We start from the raw sequence: 21,823 nt of genomic DNA, 5'->3' as shown, positions 1-21,823 counted from the left end.
TTGACTATATCTGCCGCCGCCATACAAGTGTTACGCAAAATGATATATTCCACCCACAACCACGGCTCAAGCATGACATACATGACGAATTGGTGACATACATGACGAATCTACGTCATAGAAATCTCATTCATGACTTGCATGATTCAATAACTACATGCATTCCTCATTAATGGCAGAGATGTGTCATTCATGATATGAACGGTTCATAAATGATATAAATGACTCATTTATGTTAAATTATGTATACATCAAATAACTTACCTGACTCACCCATTACAAAAGACTAATTCATACTAACTCATTAATCACAATAAACTAACGCATTGAAGACGCACAATATTCATTCATTAGCACGCATGACTCGTACAAGACATAGTATTTGATAATCAAGTGCATGACTCGTACAAGATTTAGTGTCTGATAATCAAATGCATGACTCGTACATGATATTGTGTATGATTATCAAATGTATCACTCGAACACGATACAGTGTATGATAATCAAATGCATTACTCGTACAAGATATATAGTGTCTGATAATCAAATGCATGACTCGTACATGATATATAGTGTCTGATAATCAAATGCATGACTCGTACATGAAATATAGTGTCTGATAATCAAATGCATGACTCGTACATGATATATAGTGTCTGATAATCAAATGCATGACTCGTACATAATATATAGTGTCTGATAATCAAATGCATGACTCGTACATGATATATATAGTGTCTGGTAATCAAATGTATCACTCGAACATGATATATAGTGTCTGATAATCAAATGCATGACTCGTACACATGACATGTATAAGTTTATCATGACATAAGTAAATAAATAAATTTATTACTCGTCCATACAAAATAAGTTTGATTTTGAATACTTTGACTGTATATCTGTGTCAGTAGTGTTTGATTTCGTCTGTCAGACGATGTGGATATTATATTCACAAGAATATAATCAGTTCTACCATTTTCTTAACTGCGCCTTCATCTCCACAAATTTAATCAATCGGAGAGCGCTGCTCTCACGAGAGGACGACGTATGACGAATGATTCCCGGAAACATCACGGAAATTGCTCCATATATGGCTGATACCAATAGCACTTAATGTTCGATTGCTTAGTAAATAAGTATTTATTTTGATTGAATTCTTAATACAGTGACAGTTACAGTTCACTGTTAATGCGAGCACGGTTCTACTGCTGGCGTTATGTCTAACTCTGTTCTTTGAAAAGATATCCAACTAACAAAAGACTGACCTTTTCAAACACACCAAGAACATTTGTAAAGGAAAAGAATTTCATTCACATTGTGCGAATTCTTTTACTAATTAAAGACTGAAGAAATATGTAGCATCGTGCATATTAATTACATGTATTTCCAACATGGCGACAGTTTGTACCATAATGAAGGGAACAGGTATGATGTCATAGTTGCATACTGAAAGCAAAGTGTTATGTTTTACTTTATTTTCAGTTGACTGTTTTGACCTTGGATTGGTTAGGGTTCTGACTGTAACTAAGTGGATGTGAAGTCATCAATTTACCAATGACCATAGTGCATTCATACTGAAATCATACAAAGTCTGAAGTAGAAAATTGTGATGAAATTTTGAAGAAATGCTTCTGATTGTGGTTTTGTGACATCACATCTGTTTACTTCAAGTTCCCTTCTGCTGCAGAACTTGTCATCTTTTCAACCTGACTATCCTCACAAAAAATATACAACATGTACCGGCTACTGCTATAACTGTATCGACCACCTGCTGGGTTACTTAATCAATCAATGCGGCACTTGACACAAGTGTCAAGAAAGTTGCACTTCACATTGAAAGAGTGCATTCTCATCATCTAATTGGGACATAATTTAGTTAAGAAATCATTTCCGTTGATTGGCTTATTATTATCTGCGTTGAACATAACAGTCTCTCAATTGCGTCATTGCTCTTATGTCGCAATTTAAGACAACAAATAATTTCCTCGCCATCCTTGTGTAACTACAATGTTATAGCATAATATCTAGGAGACCGAAATCAACGAAATCCTCACCGACTTAATTGACTGAAGACGAAAAAGCACTCAAAATCAAGTCTAGTGGAACCAAATTAAAATGACAAAGCAGATTTTGTCGGAAAAGCAAAAGGCTCTCCATGGAAACCGCAATGACTCGGCTAATTTAGCAGAAGAATAATGACTTCTAATAATAAGAACAGTAGGGTCACCTATGGGTTGCACTATGCCACCAGGTAATCACATTTATTTTTACATTTAATGAAAACCTCATGTTGGCTTAAGATTAATGGCAGCCGTCCAAACTATAATAGTTTTACACTTAATTTTCAACTTCTACTTAAAGTTATTAGGCATGCGAGAAGATAAAAACAGAGCTACATTGAGGTGGCGCATACCTCCTTACTTTATATATATGATATCTTTGTCAAGCTACATTGAGGTGGCGCAAACCTCCTTACTTTATATATATGATATCTTTGTCAAGAGATCAAGTCGATCAAGAAGAACATTCAGACCTTTAACTGTTTTAAACTGATATATCGAAATGACTCGATGTTGCTGCCACCGTACCGGTATTCGCTCGGGCTTGTAATATACAATAAAGATACAAATAAAAGTACAAGGGTTACCTCCGTATCACAGAAGTTAAATGTTTAACTACCCAGACGAAACTTAAATGACTAAGCAGACTAGTATTCTCGGCATAGGGAGAAGGACTATCCCATCTGGACTACACATATACACGTCAAACGTAACATAAAACACCCAACGATTGCGTATTGCACTGTATATACATGTATTGTTACATCATCTAAGTAAGATGACCTTCAAGTGACAAGCTCGGGGCATGCATGAGAACAATTAAAGATATCGAAATTTTAATAACTTTTGATGAAAAACAAAATTGCGTTGATGTCGATCGCAAGGTAAAGCTTGCTGTGCGCTCATTTGTAAATCATAATTACTAAATGGACTGTGAAGGGCTTTAAAGGTCTACACGTTTATACAAACACGAATCGATTACTGCTAAAAACGAGCCATTTAATTAACGACCGTGCGTTCCAACGCTTAATCGATATGATTTATCAATCGAGGGTTGAGTAAAAGAAGCCAAGTCATTGCAACCAAATCTTTTTTTTTCTTCTTTCGGTGTCAAAACAGATGCAGTGATGCTCACTTAACAGCAGTATTACTTTATTCTTACCACCAGGGAATTTAATTAAACAATTCTTGTCAACACGGAATTAATATATGCAGTGATATTCAGTAGTGTGTTTGAGGAATGCCATTCTGAGTTGAGCAGGCCATTTCCGCAGAAAACGAAAAGAAAAAGAGAAGAAAAAACATGAACCTATATGGATGTATACTGTTATCATCACTTGTCAATTTGCAGACCATATAAGCCTCGTGATTACTTGACATTTGAAGAATTGTAAGGATGATTAAAGTTATACCTGAATGTCAATGACACAGAGCTTGCAGGGGCTGGTTATGTTTACATAATAATATCATGCACTGACTCACCACCACCACAGTGATGAGGGCTTACTATACAATATTGGTTGGTAACAAAGTCACTGCCGATTTTTGTGACGCCTCCAGAGAATAAGTTTCTTTTCACAACAAATAATAAGCCTTACGATACTTCATTGTCACTGCAGAGGTAGCCTTGTTTATACAGAATGAAACTATCGGATCTGTCATTAACTACGAATCGTTTTATTGCACCGTTTTTGGAAGGAAAGTAAGTTGCTTAAAGTGGGGGCATTTAACCAGGCTTGTACGCAAGGGGTGAGACGGATATGTGCTCACCTCCACTTTCCATTTTAAAAGATTTAGATTTTCCTGAATAGAGAATGGATTTCGTGTTGCTGGGAGGTCAATAATAGTTTATGGAATGTTACAAAATAAATTGACGTGATTACAAAATATAGCACGATTTTACATCTATATTTGAGGGCTCCTCTGGAAAGCAGTGCTTCTGCACTGAGTAGGATTACCCTCATTAAAAATGACAATAATAAAGAAAATAAAAAAAATATAGGCACCCTTAATTAGGACTGTGTCCACATTTTCAGTAAACGCACCACCCAATAGAAAAGCCTGCCTGTTGCCTTTCTTCCAATCCCTACCGTACGATGTCCTAATTAATGAAAGCATGAACTTGGGGTTTAGCTGATCGATCTTCGTGCTGCAGCCCTGTAAGTCATTTTATATGAATCAGTATATGTGATAGTTTCAATACTAGGTGTAGGCGGAGTAGTCCAAAGTACAAGGAAAGGGACGTATTCAAAATGTTGATTTGCCAGTTGACTGATCTATCAATGAAGGGTTGATGTATATACCGTCCTCAGCATTTAATAAGGACCAGTGAAAACTCAGAGAGTTGCAACCAGACGCAACTGTCTTTGGTTGGTAAAATCTGGCGATTAAACCAGAGCTATACCAGGCTTCTGAGATTAGATTGTAATTGATAGAACTAAGGTACTTTTAGATGTTTGAATGAACACCGAGATGAGAAGGAATATATAAACTTTCAGTTCTATTAAATTACAAATCACTTTCGTCTGTTGGACACCTTTTGGGATATTTCAAATCCATTTTCATTATTTGAAATGAAAGCTACTATAAAAGCTAATGGAATACATTTCTGTATGGTTGTAATCTTGAGTTATATTACAATATATCGCAATTTTACTAAAAACAAAGAAAGAAAACGTGTAAGAGCAAATGCAGCAAATATTTGACCTACGTCTAATATTGATTGTGAAAATCATGAAAACAATGTAAAAATATTTTCTGGGCAAGAAAAACAGTCCAAGAAAAATCCATACGTGTTGATGAATTGGAAAAAGAGGTTTTGTTCATAAAGTGGGCGGACTGAATTATTGGAATACCTGCACGTTGTAGTTGCAATTAAAGAAAATAACAATATACAAAGATAGGTTATTAGGATAATAAGTAGGTTTAATAATAAAGAATAAAATTTGCAGTGAGAGGAATAAACTATTTGTGACACAGATACTGGTTTTATCACAAGAGATTCGAATAAAGGAACAAATTCGTGATAAAAGTGACAGATAACATGGCTTCTTCTGACATTCATCGAATATAACAACATGTTACATGAATATTTCATTAATTTTAGTTAGGAAATTCCCTTACACATACAGGATGTATTTATTGGCAACAAGTAGAGCTTACAATGATGCAATTATATCTAGTGATAAAATGACACATTTATCAAACTAAAGGGTGAGTTTATCCAGACCGGAAGTATCACACTAAATGTAAGGCTATGAACAAATAACATATTCATCCTTGCGATACATTAACTACTTTTGGGAAGATGATTTTTACTGAAGGATATGAATTTGTTAAATAAAGATTCGTTAATGGATTCTATGTAGGTCTCGCGTTATAATAAAACTGGTAACTATAAACAAGACTTCCGTTTACGTAATATATTTAAGCAATGAGCATAGCATACCGCATCATATGTGTAAATGCATAAATAGATGAGCACTTCATACGTTAAATAAAATGATTTTGAAGGCTTTATGTTATCAGCATTATGATGTCTTAGAAGTATAGGATAGTACAACTGAGGTAATTGCATTTACTCTCCTCTATATAAAGATGACCAATAACAGATAAATTACAGAAAACAATTGTTTAGCACCGATAGATTCTGAACACTTGTGCTAAACTGAGAACCAAGGCCGGACTTAAACCATGAAGGTCAGACGCACCCGTGCCCAAGGTCGATTTTGGTATATTTTATCACTTTCTTTATTACCGGATATCGCAAGTTATACATGAATCGAGAAAATGTAGATACAGTTTGTATGAACATTTTAACAACGCCTTTCTTGGTTTATTTATGTATATTTATCTGGACCAGGGTCCACAACTGGAACCAGGGCCCACGACTGGGAAGGTAAACACGGTGCAGAATCATACACAATATATACAGTCTATCCCGTAACAACAACATACTAGCGATCCAAGGAAACTTCAATATTGTAATTGAACTTGCGTTGTGTTTTAACTTTTGAAAGCTTTTCGTTATATGCTGTATTAATTGTTAAAACTTGAAGTAATGTTTCAATTTGTGGGAAAAACCATTTTATCCTCCAGTGATGTTTACGATGACGTAAGCAATGGCGCACCTCGTCTTTTGTTCTAGGAGCTGAGCTTCCTGGGCTCTGGAAGTTTGGTGACCGCATCTCAGGGGCGTTATGGCAAGCCGTTCTAACTTTATCCCATAATTTTACTTAAGTGAAACTGCATTCCACTTAAAGAAAGTGATTATGTGTGTACCAAAAATGGAAAAAAAAAATGCATTCTACTTAAGTGGAATTCATTTCTTCTACTCATGTCAAATTGTATTTCACTTAAGTAGAATTTAATTTTAATTAAGTCGAATTGTATTCTACTTAAGTAAACTAGAGGCCAATATTGTCCTATTTATACTTAAGTAAATTAAATGCTACTTAAGTGCAATGGTTTTTTTACTTAAGTAGCATACAATTTCACTTTAGTGGTAAACAATTCTACTTAAGTGAAGTTGCATTCTACTTAAAGAAAGTGTGTACCTAAAAAGGAAAAACATAATATAATGTTTGATGTTATGTTTTTCTTTATGTTTCATGTTCCGGTGTTGTTCATGGATGAAAAATGATCATTTAATGACTGAATATTACAGTGATAGTTGTTAAAACTAACGGGAATGGAGTAAAAAGGGTAGACTTTTGACATCATTTTTGAATAAACGATTCTCATTATAAAATCTAGACCACGCCAAGATGTGAGTTGAGTAATGAATATGCAAAACTAAACAGCGACGATGTCTCCGGTGTAACACACGCATGATATTCTAGTTTCAGCTTTAGATCCAAATTTGAGTTAAAATATTGAATTGGAAGCCACCCGACATGATGATGTAATCCATAAACCCCTGTGGGCTTCTACCACATTCGCGGTCGTACATATAACCGCCTCGTGGCCTGTATTTATTTATTTAGCTCCGTCAGCAGTAATCCGTACTGGTAAGGCATGCATACTGCCTATATAGTACCAGCTGTAAGATAGTAGTTGGTTGTTGTTCTCTCCTCGACTAAACTCTTCCTCTACGTTAGGTTTTATCACGGAACAACTATTTTCATATCTATGACTTTGGAATCGAGTTTATTGCTGAATTGAATATACAACAGAGATGGTAAGTCAGTGTTCCTTCGACCAGCTTCATCGAACGTCAATGATCATTTCAGCTAGGTTCATCTAAGTGTTGTACTCTGTATTACGGTTATCGGTTGGTGCTGTATTACACCCCGCATATTGCGCTGCAATGTAGTATATACGTAATTCAAGGATACCTGTTAGAGCTATATATTGTAAGCGTTATATTGTATGAGCCCTGTTTTAATGGCGTGTTGAATAAACGGTACCATTGTTACACGGGCACTTGAATATATTTTCCATTGCCATCTGTTTGTCGAGACTCTCTTTCGCCAAGCCAGCTTTAAATATTGCCCAACCAGACAAAACGTTACACTATTAATAGATACAAGATATTATCTTTCTAAGTGTTTGAGTGTTGTGAGTGCAAGAGGAAGGGGGAAGGGGAAGGAACGACTTGGAAATATATTGTTTTTATGGTAATTTTGACCTGTGAAGCATAATAAAAGTGTTGAGCAAGGATAATATGTAAAGACCACCAAACATTACCGGATGTTCATGGTTTTCACTCATTATGATTACTACATGAGATTCAGAACGAAAACCGGAAACAGAATTAATAATATCATGTTCGACAGTGAATGAAAATCGCAGTTTAACATAACTTCAACTTCCACTACGTGACGAAGCAGTTTTTATATAACATATTATTTATTGTTTTAAAATGTTTTTATATTCATCTAGAGAACTTCCCCACTGATTTTGTCAATTATTTACTTTAAGACGAAAAAATGGCAAAAATCCGCGTTCACAAGAAAGGAAAATCGATTCAGGTAAGTGGTGTTGACGAAAACCACAATAGTCCGCACGGAGAGAGCTGATAACCATCCCGAGGCCACGTGAGAAGTTACATCATCATATCGTGACTTTGCAAAAGTGAAAAAGGTACTTTCGAGCGTCTACATACTTGTAAACAAGACCTCGGTAGTCAATGTTACCAAATCGACTTTATATCCTAAGTTTATCCCTAATGTTGTAACGATCATACGTTAAATGATTGACAAAGATGGTCTTCCTTTAATCGGAAAACTTTCATCATCTTTGGGCATTGGAACAATCATCAAGAGCAAAATGTGAGACAAGACCAATCTTGAAAACGTGTTTATTTTGAACATATGAAATAATCATCGGTTTCAGTACCGTTAATTTGGTTGTAAAAAACTAAACGAACGAACATTTTATCGGTACTACTTTTACATCAATGTCAGTAAATGCGACGTGATTGAATAAATTTACTTTTAATTGGTTTCAAACTTACAAAATATAATTCCAATTTTAGTTGTTAAAGTCTAAATGTGTGTTTGCCAAATTTTAACTTCGACCTTTCCAAAAAACACGGTTCTGTGCAAATTTCATATCAATATTCAATATTTATATTGAGTAATCTGTCGTTAAACATTTTGAGCTAAATGAAATTCGCTAGATTTATTAACGAGTCCGTAGATTCTACAAACTTCAATCAAAATTTGCAAGCCCCGCCCAACAGATCATGCGCGAATCAAATCTCTCTGTTTTGTTTACGACAGTTAAGCGGCTTAGGCCTAAATTCAATTTCGTGGCTAGCCTGTGTTATGTTCCTTCTCTTGAATAATATCTTCCTTTTGGTCTTACCGATGTAGCTTGCGAAATTGTGTTATATCTTTCCATTGCAATAAATAAACATGTATTTTCAGACGTTTCCTCCGTGGAATTGGGTCAAAAAGTGGACGGTACGAGTATATATAGGTTACATTTGTGTATGATGAACATGTTGATTTAGGTTGTCACAGTGATGTTACGGTAAATTGCTCGCGCCATAAGGGCAACAGAAAATAAATTTCTTTCTTTCGATTGCGACATCATTTTTCAATTAAACCCAACTGGTCATAGTACTTTTAGAATAAGAAACATTGAATCTGCTTCGGAAGTTTGTTTCCCAAAATTCATCAGCAACACGTATTGAAACTTAAAGTGCAGTTCTATAGTATTATACAATTATGGTGACGGCATGGCGACGATAGTTTCGCAATATAAACATGCTCGTCGTATATGCGTGCTATTTTCAAGCTCCAACAAACAATTATGCAGCTGGTACCGTATACAGCATGCAAGTTTTAGCAAGTAGTACATTTATTTGTCAATTATGAGTCACAACTCATTTCTCTCCTTTTGTCTAACAATATTTTCGTTTGGAGTACACGTGAATTTTTTAACTCAATTCAATTATATATACATATATATATTCATTTGCTTTTGACGTTTACATATATATATATATATATATATATATATATATATATATATATATATATATATATATATATATATATATATGTATATATATATACATATATATATATATATATATATATATTTATATTTTTGGTTTATTATTTGTTTACTATTTGTCTTTATCGACTTATGGGTAACATCATTTGCCCGTGACGGTCTATATCGGGCGATGAAGCAACATATTGTAAAGTAAGTTTTATAATATTTGCACATTATTACATAAATCGTCCTCTGCCAATAGTTCTAGCATCATATGACCATAGATCGTTAACTTCGTCCACACCCGCCTCGATAACTGTAAATGATCTTCTCGGGCAGATCCTGATTAAGTGAGGATCTACTTTAATTTCCGCTTACAATATTGTAAGACGTGGACTTCATCGTGTAATTTAATCTCCTCAACCATTTAAGCACTGCCAACTTTTATTGCAATACGACATGTATACAGGCCTAATCATCTGTAAGAAATTTCAACCGTGTGTCTGTATATACTTCACATCTGCCGACGATACAATGCGTGTGTTATTAGTTTGCTTGCTTGCATGGGGAAATTGGGTGGGTGAGGGGGAGGGGTCGGTTATGTGAGGATTTCTCACACTAATGCACTTTAACTTTGATAAATTTCAAGGGATGCCGATACACATGCAAAAGGCAACATGATTCAAGCGGAGATGAGACTCGAACGGTCACCGATTACTTGCCGTTGTAACAATGATGTGTGCGGCTACCGCACCAATCCAACAATTCATTAGCCTGTATCGATTGCAATACACACACAGATCCAATAACCATCTGTACTGATATTCACTAATACGATAACATCGTTTCCGTCTACTCGACCTTGTTAATATTTAGCAAAACGTTTTTAAACAAGTATAGAATGTTCTTAATCAGGTCGCTGTGGTGAGATGTCATCCACAAATGTATGTTGGGTTTTCAACTTTAACAAAATTCTGTGATGATTATGCCAAATCTAATAAGTCATCCAAATCATTTTAAAAAACTGGAAATTGTCCTAACATTCAGAAATCAAGTAAAGAAAATTGAGTAGCAAGCAATACAATGAGAAACCGTGGAATACTTTTCATTGTACACCAGAATAAAATTGCTATAGACATAATTTGCAAAAAACTTATTTTTATGAAACGCCATTAGTTATTACTTCATAGGAACAGCTTGCGAACCAGTAATCGCCCTTAAGATCACCTTAAATGGATTCCCAAATCAGTTACAAGGTTAAAATGAGGTGTAAGGGAAACTTAAGATTGATAAATCATAGCTAACATTTTACTCTCTCAGAGTGATAAGTTGGCTATAGTTTAAACCAGAGGAACAATCAATATTTACTTACGCAGTTGTATATGTTGCAAACAAACTTAAACATAAACTTTACATTCCAGTTTACTACAGGTGCACAAAGTTCCTTGTTATGTCGAATAATATTGGGTAAATGTCATTCGGTGGAACGTGAATATCTGTACGCAGAATGCCGTTCTTTCTAGACAACCACGGCCAAATACCAGCGACAACAATAATTTCAGACCAGATTCATCTCGATATTTCATTTGGAAATTTCAGAATGAACTAATTTTTTTTTAAATAATACTCAAATTCACTGCAACATGCCTAACAATGCCGCATATAAATGTGGTTTTACTGGGGTAATACTGACATCTGGTTTAAGCCAAACAATTACCTGCCATTGTATTTACCAATGAGACTACTATACTGTTAAAACGATTTTTCTTGACCTAAACTAATATACTGTCCTAAGTACTTACCAATTATAGAACTGTCCAAGAATTCGATGCTATCCAAGCCACTTGTTTTGTAGTTGATGGTCAGGGATGGAAGTCACTTCTTCGAGTGCAATCAACAATCTATATACCTATGACCGGAATGGTACAAACTCAAGCCAAATATAACAACGGAGAAGTTGTTTGTCCATATGAGGCTTGACCAGTGTTCGCACACGACACGTATCTGTACTTATGAATCCCGGTAACCAGTTAGCGTTTATACTGCAGTCATCATAAGCCAGAGTCTCATAGGTTGCCGGGAGTCCAATTCCTGTTATAATCCCTGGAACCAAAAACAATCAATTGATTCCGGAAACGTGTCTTGTGAGGCTTAGTAATGTGATAAATAACAGCTTGCTAACAATCACCATAACTTCTAGCCAGGTACATTCAAATATATAACAATTAGACGTGATATTATAGGTAGATTGTTTGGTTTACGTTAACTTGGTCAATTGGTAGGTAAGTTAGAGCTCCAGCCGAATTCCTCGCTTGTTGAAATCCTTGGTTAAGAAACGATCAAAAGTCCGAATTTAGAACGACTTGAATTAATCCTCCTCCTTTATGCAGCATTCTCACATTTAGCTCATGTTATACTACATTACTTCACGCACCGCCAATTTCTGCTTCATTTTGCAGTCGGATAACCATACTCGATTCAACTTAATGATATTGCAGATATATTCTGCATACAGTGACCTATATAAATATCAAATGACTGAACGTCGAGGGTAGGTTCATTTCAGATTGTTTGGAGGCGTTTGTGGTACTGACACTAACATATCAGTTCAAACACAAGTTTACTATACCCCACTAAACACAATATGCAGACGCAGTGATATAGTGATAGCAGGGATATGTTACTCTAACTATAATAGCAGCTCCCTGGTGAGAACACCATTATTTCGTGAGGTCAATATTTAAATAGTCGAAGCTGGTGTGATGGTTAATTCAATTACACCTTTTCTGTAGCAGTTATTCGGAGATTCTTTGATTCTTCTGTTATAAGATTGTTCAGTGGTTTGACACCCATTTTTTCATCCTCTATCCCCTCAACCGGTGTGAGTTCTTTTCACAGCCATCATATCGTGGAAGTACACTGAATCATCATAGTATGACTTAGCAAAAACGTATTGCATGAAGCTCATCTATATGGAGGACGAATACAGTGGGTGTCATCATTCGATATTTAATATATGTAATCATATTGGGAACCGACACGTTGGGAACGGACATGTTATTTTTTGGGAAAAAGACTGAATTCGACGACCGTTTTAACTAGGACAATAAATTACGCAGTTCGTGGTAACAAAATGATCTTTGAAGAACAGAAGGCTGATCGTGCTCACTAAAGAAGGATCTACAATATAAGTGTAAAGTTCATCCAAACATTAATGTTGATTTCAGACATCGACCTTTGGTGACCTCATACCTCTTACACATCATTCACACACATATACATCGTCACTATTTCGTAAATCCCCCCCCCCCCCGGTAAGGAATAAAAAGACTTAAATTTTAACTGAATTACGCCATGACAATTGCATACAAAATTTCCCTATGAAGCCTACATTTAGTAACAAAGCTATTTGATGTAATACAGGCAACTGAACCTGAAATCGGACACGCCTCGTCTGTATTTTACCAGGATGAATTTGTAACTGGTGTTAGGTCATTTTCTTTTGTCAATATTTATTACAGGTTGACTTGAAGCATTGATTGCCAGTAATGTGTCTATATTATTCAGTGTCAAACTGTGCTCTTCGGTGCATGCATAATGTTAATCAATTATTTTATAAATTCCGAGAAACACATTTGGATGCAGGCGCGTCACTAAGGTTTGGTGACTTGGGGGAGGGAGGAGGTGCTGGCAATATTTTACAAACAAAATTCCCTGTATCATCCCGAAAAAAATTATTCTTGAATTTCCCATAATCGAAAACTCCTAGCGGACATCGCAATATCAACAATCGAACAATAAAGAAATACAGGTTACTTTTATTACAATGACAATATTAAAAAAATGCACAAGAGGAGCCTCCTTGAATCCGCCACTGCAAGGCAACACTATACATCCTGTATGACGTTCAAAGTGTGTGTAAGTAAAGAGTGCATCAAAGCACGTATCCACCTATCTGACCAGCCAAGAATGTTCACACTAAACTATTTACTGTTATATAATAGTATACAATCTCTGTTAACCTCCTTTAAGGCCCTTGTAGCCACCCTTGGTAATATTCCCTTACATAATTGGCATCCCTGCCGAGTTTTTACCCCCCCCCCCCACCCAGTTTCTCACACCCAATTAAAAGGAAGAAATTCAGAATTTATTTTTAACACCATGTAAAATGTAATTTCAGACACCAGTTTTCCTCGACGGCACGTGTGAAAGCGGAGCTTACTGGAAAGTTCTCATCTTCACTTGTGATTGAATTTTTAGAGCAACTTGCTAATTAATCAGAAACGACATCCCATAATAGTGGTCACCCTCAGGACGAGTTTCCAAGACACCCGAGGCACTTGAATTTATACTCGAAACACGTCTTCTAATATTTCTCTGTCGGTTGTAAAATTGTTAACGTGATTCGGCCTTACTATGAATGGTGTAGCCAGGGTGTACCCAGGGTGTACCCAGGGTGTAGCCAGGGTTCAGAGGCCCGGTAATTCAGGAATGAGAGATGAAACCCTTCAAACTTATTTCACCTTAGTTTAATATATTTGACACAGAACCATAAATGTAAAACACAAGCAAAACATAACAATGGATTACAAAAAACAATGGTTTTTACACCGAACCGGGAGTATATCGCGTTTCGAAAGAATTATTCCGCACAATTTTTACAGATTCCCAAATATCCCCACGGGTTTTCATTTTGTTCGCCATGAAGTGGATTACTCCTTATAGTGCAGCTTTCGCTCACAGAAATTGCCGAATATGTGTAAATGATCGGTCATATATCTGCCACATTATTAAAGACAGTCAGGGCCTGCTAAAAATTTACATTTCGATAGGGTATAAATCACTAGCACATTTTGCATTAGTTTTCTGTTTCGCGCACGAAATGGCCGCTTACGTGTGACAACTATTTCCTGTAATTAAAGTCACCACAGAGCCTATTTATGATTCTATACTTGCCATGTTACTACTCAAGGGATTCCAGAAAGGAAACAAACGCATACACAACCAGTGCAAACAAATACCAAAAATAAAAATCACTGCAAAGCCGAAATATAGACAGTTTATGTGAAACTTTCTTCATATAATTTTTTTTCGATAAACATCCAAAATAAAAAATGTCGATATTTGTAGATGAAAGTCTAAATTTCGACACGAAAGGTCCAAATTTCGACTTAAAGAGCAGTGTTCTAACTAAGTCATATTTGGCAAGTCAATTGTTCCTCAAGTATAGTCACTTTATTACAAGTCAAATATAAAATCAAGTTATAAAGTTATACTGTATATATATAGACCAAACAACACTTCAACGACTAAGGTCCAACAAGGTAGTTTTGTGCATCGGTGAACTCCAGCTCCAGCTATCTAACAAGTAATAATCGTGCAAGAGATTAACCCGGGAAAAGTGTCTGTTCTACAGTAAACTACAATTTCTGTTCAATTGGACAGACACTGAACTTTACTGTTAAACAGGGACTTTCCCCTACCTTTATCATATGAAAGTATGATATGTTTTGCATGGTAATACCTGACGTCACAATACATGCAGTGACTGACCAGCTACTAAGTAGTATACAGCCTGTGCATGTAGGCAAACCACCATGCAGCTAACAAGTAGTATACAACCTGTGTATGTGGGCAAACCACCATGCAGCTACTAAGTAGTATACAACCTGTGTATGTGGGCAAACCACCATGCAGCTAACAAGTAGTATACAGCCTGTGTATGTGGGCAAACCACCATGCAGCTAACAAGTAGTATACAACCTGTGTATGTGGGCAAACCACCATGCAGCTACTAAGTAGTATACAACCTGTGTATGTGGGCAAACCACCATGCAGCTACTAAGTAGTATACAGCCTGTGTAAGTAGGCAAACCACCATGCAGCTAACAAGTAGTATACAACCTGTGTATGTGGGCAAACCACCATGCAGCTAACAAGTAGTATACAGCCTGTGTAAGTGGGCAAACCACCATGCAGCTAACAAGTAGTACACAACCTGTGTATGTGGGCAAACCACCATGCAGCTAACAAGTAGTATACAACCTGTGTATGTGGGCAAACCACCATGCAGCTAACAAGTAGTATACAACCTGTGTATGTGGGCAAACCACCATGCAGCTAACAAGTAGTATACAACCTGTGTATGTGGGCAAACCACCATGCAGCTACTAAGTAGTATACAACCTGTGTATGTGGGCAAACCACCATGCAGCTAACAAGTAGTATACAGCCTGTGTATGTGGGCAAACCACCATGCAGCTAACAAGTAGTATACAACCTGTGTATGTGGGCAAACCACTATGTTTGTTATGGACCGGGGTGGGGCTGGGGATAAGTCTGTTGTCGTTTGGAGTGGTCTTGGGAGAGAGCATATTTGAGGGAATTTTGGTAAAATGGACGGTCCTTAGATGCAAAATAGGGTTCCCGGACAATTCCCCCCTGGACGATTTCCCCCCGGACAATTCCCAACCCTGACAATTGCCCCCGGACAATTCCCACCCGGACAATTGCCAACCCTGACAATTGCCCCCCGGACAATTCCCACTCCGGACAATTCCCACCCATGACAATTGCCCCCCCGGACAATTTCCCCCCGGACAATCCCCTTCCTCGGAAATTTCGACGATTGATTGACAGCCGATGTAGGCGGGGTTAAGGCTATTATTCCAGTAAAAATGAGGGTGTGCAACAAGAGATTTCAGTTTTGGTTTCGATGACAATCTAACCTATGCATTCATGCGGGCGGAGAGTGTGTATGCGTGTGTGTTGGGGGGGGGGGTGTAACGCCTCGCTTGTAAATACGATATCTCAGGAAGTGAAGCTTTGACCAATCTAATATTGGTGTATATGAGTAACACATTGGGTAGAAGAACCCTTTTGTTTTGTGGGTAGGTCAAAGATCATTTTGAGTCACCAGGGGCCAAATAGTAAAAACCTTGTAAAGACGATATCTCAAGGATGTAAGCTTAAACCAATATCATATTTAAGTTCGTGAGTAGGGGACCAGATTTAGGAGCAAAAGCCTCTAGTTTAATGTGGAGGTCAAAGGTCATTTGGGTTCACCAGGGGTCAAATAGTGTAAACCTTGTAAACACGATATCTCAAGAAGGGAATGTTGAACGAATCTCATATTTAGTATGTAGTTGTTACACGTTCAGTACAATTTTTTATTGAGATCAAAGGTCATTTTGAGTCGCCAGACGCCAAGTTGTGGAAACCTTGTTTATAAGCTACAGTATCTCCCACCGACCAGCCTATCAGATAACATGTGCGTTACGCCTCGTACGAATAGGGGGCTATTGGCATTGGAAATGAGCTTATGGGCATCCGTAGAATCTAAAACTCACAAACTGTAAACTCCAACATACTTGTATTTGCTTAAACCTGCCGCTTGGAAGCCTTACTTTGCGTGCAAAAGGTGTACCATTACTTTAAATAATTCAGACAACAGAGGATAGTTGTAGCCTTCCTGGATTACAAGCTGGGATAGGGGACCAAATGGAATATTTTTGCCACTGACTTGAGACTTGAGTTGAGCCCACTCTTTTTTAATTTCCTCCTTTATTTCTTCAAGCAATCTGGGTTGTTCTGATCATTTAGCAGCAAAGTACTACAATGATCAGCCACCCTCCCAATTTCTTCAACACCCCGATGAATTCAAAGTTTCGTCTTTTCTTGCTGGCCATAATAAGGGTCAACAATTTGGTAACAGAACTGAAAGTTTGTGGACAAAAGCCGAAGCTATGCCTCATATTACTGACTTGTGAATTAGGATACAATGTTTTATTGACATGTCAGGTAGGCCTTTCTATTCTGTGCAAAAAAATATATTCTGTAAGAAATATATATATATGCTGAACAAAGTACGGAGCTCTGTAAGTTCCAGCTGAGATGTTGGTATTTCAGTAACTTCAGTGAACAGCTTATTCATTATATTGGCAATAAGTGTGCAAGTACAATGCACTTTCTTACTCAGAACCGAAATGCAGTTCAAAGTTAGTGGTTTTGCGACATCTCATTGCATATGATATTACGACGATACGATCAACAGCATAGCCTACTGTATCTAGCCGGCTTATCAGTCCCATTAACATATCATATAACCAGGGAGCTGTTAGAGTAGCAGCTCCCTGGTATAACATAGGTAACATATACGTATAGCAGCAGTACTGCAATCATTGCGTCCAGATATAGCGCGTTAGTAGGATAGTTGGTAGTGTGATGTTAACGTTAGACTACTCTAAACAGCATATTTATTACTTACACTAGGCTAAGACTTAGCATATATTCCACTATTTGCTTTTCTCTAACCACAGTCTTTCAATAATTTGTTGCACTTCTGCAAGGACTCTATACATCAACGGAAAGAAAGTGGATGTGAAGAAAACAGCAATATGATGAATAAGCTGGTCACTGAAGTTACTGAACAACAAAACATCTCAGTTGGCACTTACAGAGCACCGTACTTTGTTTAGCATATATATTTTTCTTACAGAATATATTTTTTGCACAGAATAGAACTTTGTTATTAGAGAAAATATTTCCTACAAAGAATAAAAATTTATTTTTGTACAGACAAAAACTTTTTCTATAGAATATATATATTTTCTGTCACAGAATTTATATATTTTGTTAGAGAAAAATATTTTTCGGTCAGAGAATTGACATACTTTTTGAAAAGGATATATATATTTCTTTAGAGAATACCTATTTTATCTCTTAGAGAATAAATATATTCTTGGCAGAGAAAAAAATATTTTTTGTGTTAGAGAATATATATTTTTGACAGAATATTTACTATAAGAGAATATATATTTTTGCACAGAATACATATTTGTTATTAAGAAAATACTTTCTGTACGCCTGGAGAATATATAAATATATACTTTAAGGGAATAAATATAATTTTCAGGGAATATATATGTGTAAACAAATATGTCTAAAATGTATTTTTGAAGTTAACCATGTTTGTATTTCGCAATTACAGCATATATATATTTGTATGTATATATTCCGCTTTCTCGCGCCATAGCAATTGTCCGGGGGAAATTGTCCAGGGGGGGGGGGAATAGTCCGGGGGGAAATTGTCCGGGAAGGTTATTGACCGGGGGGTAATTGTCCGGGGGGAAGTCGTCCGGGATGGGAATTGTCCGGGTGGGAATTGTCTGGGGTGGGAACTGTCCGGGGTGGGAATTGTCTGGGTGGGAATTGTCCGGGGGGTAATTGTCCAGGGGGGAGTTGTCTGGGGGGGTAATTGTCCGGGGGGTAATTGTCCAGGGGGGAGTTGTCCGGTCACCGCAAAATAGTGCTATATTTTACCCAAAAAATGTTGAAGAATTTTCAACTGTTGGGATTGCACAGTTACATGTATATTGGTATACTGCACTATAGGATTTGTTTTGTAATATTGTCTGTTAAATGTTAGGGGAGATGGCTGAGACCATGAGTTTTTAGTATGTACACGTGGTTACCCTGCCTGTGTACCTTTGGGGGAACCAACCGAGTATTGTATAAACTCAGAAACTGTATTTCTCACCCTACATATTAGTAAAATGCAAACTGCATAATTTATGACCCAAAAAGAAGAGATAAAAAAAAATTAATCGACCATATAATGTTGAAAGTAAATATTATAGCACATTAAAGCCAGTCAATGTACATCGAAACAATTCTGCATTAGTGTTCCTTTCCATTTTACATAACAAAGTGGTAGCGTCTAATCTAATAATGTAAAGAAGTCAATACGTTAAAGTCAAGTCACAAGTCATTGTATTGGCAAGTCGCCGTTCATTTGTTGTCAAGTCACAAGTCATTTAACGCCAAGTCAAGTAAAAAAGGCAAGGAAAATGTGACTCGAGTCCAAGTCACTGACTCAGTCAACAACACGTCGAGTAAATCGATATATCGAAAATGATTTTGATGTACAACATTTCATAAGGAAGGTCGAAATTCAAGGAAAAAAATGACATATGATATAAAAATAGCCCATTTGGGTACTATGGTTCCTTGCTTAGTGGTAAATAAATGTGTTGTATATGTCATCTTTCAATATTATCATCATATCATTGAACTAGTGCCAAACACATTGCGCCCCACAAATGTTTTTGACATAAAAACAAAATTTTAGGCCCTCCCCAAAAAAGGTCACGATTTTTTTTGGGCCCAAATGGACCCCAAAATATGTCTCAAAGATATTGGACCCCAATTTTTTTTTAACCAAATGGACCCAAAAATATTGGGCCCACAATGAAAGCGCCCCCAAAATGCATTTGACGTAGAAAAAATGGCCCTTCCCCAAAAAATTGGCCCAAATAGTCCAAAAAATATGGGCCCATATGTAGGCCAAAACAAGTTGGCTCAAAAAATATTTGCACTCAAAAAATTGACCCTCCCATAATGTGGGCCCAGAAATATTGAGCCCCGCAAAGTTTGGCCCGAAGAATGTGTCCCAAAATGCATTTGAGATGGAAATAAAATTTGGGACTACCCGGCCTCAGTTTCTTTTTGCCCAGATGTTCACAAAATATTAGGCATACATGTACCAGCCATTAACCCACAACTATATGCCAAATTAAGCTACAATCCGAAATAAGGTTACGGAGTTATTGCAATTTAAAGATTTTACGTTTGACCCCATAACAGTCAGCGGACCCAACCAAATGTCACAGACATACACGCCAACCTGACTTGCTTCCAGCTCTCAGAAAACCAGGAGGAAACCCCTCCCAGCGGTTACTTGCCTTTAAATACATAAGAGTAGTTTGAAAGCTAACCCTGGCTGAAATTCATACTGCAGACGGAGAGCAGCATAAATCTAAACAGAGTCAGTGCTTACATGGTTTGGTGACTAGGAATCGTGTTTCATAATACCGCAACGATGAAAGAAAGAGGGACATTGTTTGTTGTTGGTAATTTATTTTGCATGCTCACTCTATTAACAAAAAGCTGAATTTGCATTTGTAATAGTTAGTGATGAGATCAGTAGCGTAACTCCTATGGGCTCGGACCGTGCTGCGCCGGGGGCCCCGACTAATAGGGGGCTCCCGCTAAACTGATGCACAGAAAAAGGGTACCTCTTTGGATAAGGAGGGCTCGTTTTCACTGGGAAAGAAAAACTCATGCAAGATTGAAGGTTATTTCTCACTCATACAACTTGTAAGATGTATCCAGAAGCCGAATTCCTCAATCCGCATTCAATGGTATTTAGTTACAAAGAATTTATATAGCTATGTTGATAGTATTGGTCTGTCATTTCTCTTGATGTATTTTAGCATTAAAACATATTTGTTAGCTGGAAACAATGTGTAATGCTAAATGGCCATTCAAATGTTCTAAACCAAGCCTCCCTGCATTGATCCTGCATAAATCCTTAGACCTTGGACCCATGGGCGAGGCGGGGGAAGGGGCCGTGGGGGGAACTTGCCCCCTGGAAAATCACAAATTAAAAAAAAAGTTAAACATTTGACATTTCAATGATTTCACCCAACCAACAGTTCTCTAGTTATGTTCACTGCATACGGACCCATAATGTATTACTGAAATTATTGAAAGTCAAAATCCTAAGATATGAGACCTTAAAATAACCGATGTGTTAATGCAACTTGAAAGGCCCGGTAAGTGTCTTCTCCGACGATCTGGGAGTATTTTTTTGCCAAACAAAATTGTGGTACGCTCCACGCAAACTGATGGTGGCGCTCCGATTAGATAGTATCAAGTAGTGTGCTACACCTACTTGACCTACTGATCCCCCCCCCCCACCCTTGTGAACCTTTATGCGGCACCCTTGCTTGGACCTTCTGATAGGGCGCCCCTTTGGGCAAGGAGCCCCCAGGCTCATTGTTACGCCACTGAATGGGTAATATTTTTTATCCATAGTTTTGAGTTAAATTATGATTGTCTCATTGGGCTAACATGTTATGTGATAGAGGGAAAGGGAATTAAGGAAGAAGTTACCCTCCCCTTTGAGAATGTTGGTTAAATGAGGCTGCCTAAATGAAATGTTGAAGAATTTTAGACTTCAGGTTTTACCTCACATATATGTTATATATATATAATTTATTTACTGTAAACTTGGCTTTTATTAAAGGTATATTCTGTCTGCCAGCTGGAGGGGGGCCCAATTGGAATTTATACAAGGTTTCACCTCTGCTCCTCAACACCATATTATGTATTCTCTGGCATGAACCAAAGAATGGAGTATAACAAACTCATACCTTAATCAGAACTGGAGACCTCAGTATTAACACCTATGTCATGCAACAGATTTCAATAAGAATATCGATACCCAAAACATAAACACACAATCAATA

The 21,823-nt window shown here is 37.0% G+C and overlaps 1 protein-coding gene across 1 annotated transcript in view; it reads right to left on the bottom strand.

The window, feature by feature from the left end:
• Positions 1–11,883, bottom strand: part of LOC139973202 (transient receptor potential cation channel subfamily A member 1-like) — a 47,881-nt gene extending 35,998 nt beyond the window's left edge. The window contains exon 1 of the mRNA XM_071979712.1: positions 11,315–11,883. The gene's annotated coding sequence lies outside the window, so the exon portion shown is untranslated. The remainder of the gene's footprint in view (positions 1–11,314) is intronic.
• Positions 11,884–21,823: the final 9,940 nt, after the last annotated feature.

Source organism: Apostichopus japonicus, chromosome 9 (genome assembly GCF_037975245.1).
Source record: "Apostichopus japonicus isolate 1M-3 chromosome 9, ASM3797524v1, whole genome shotgun sequence".
NCBI lineage: Eukaryota > Metazoa > Echinodermata > Holothuroidea > Aspidochirotida > Stichopodidae > Apostichopus > Apostichopus japonicus.
This window is presented reverse-complemented; position numbering and strand designations above follow the sequence as displayed.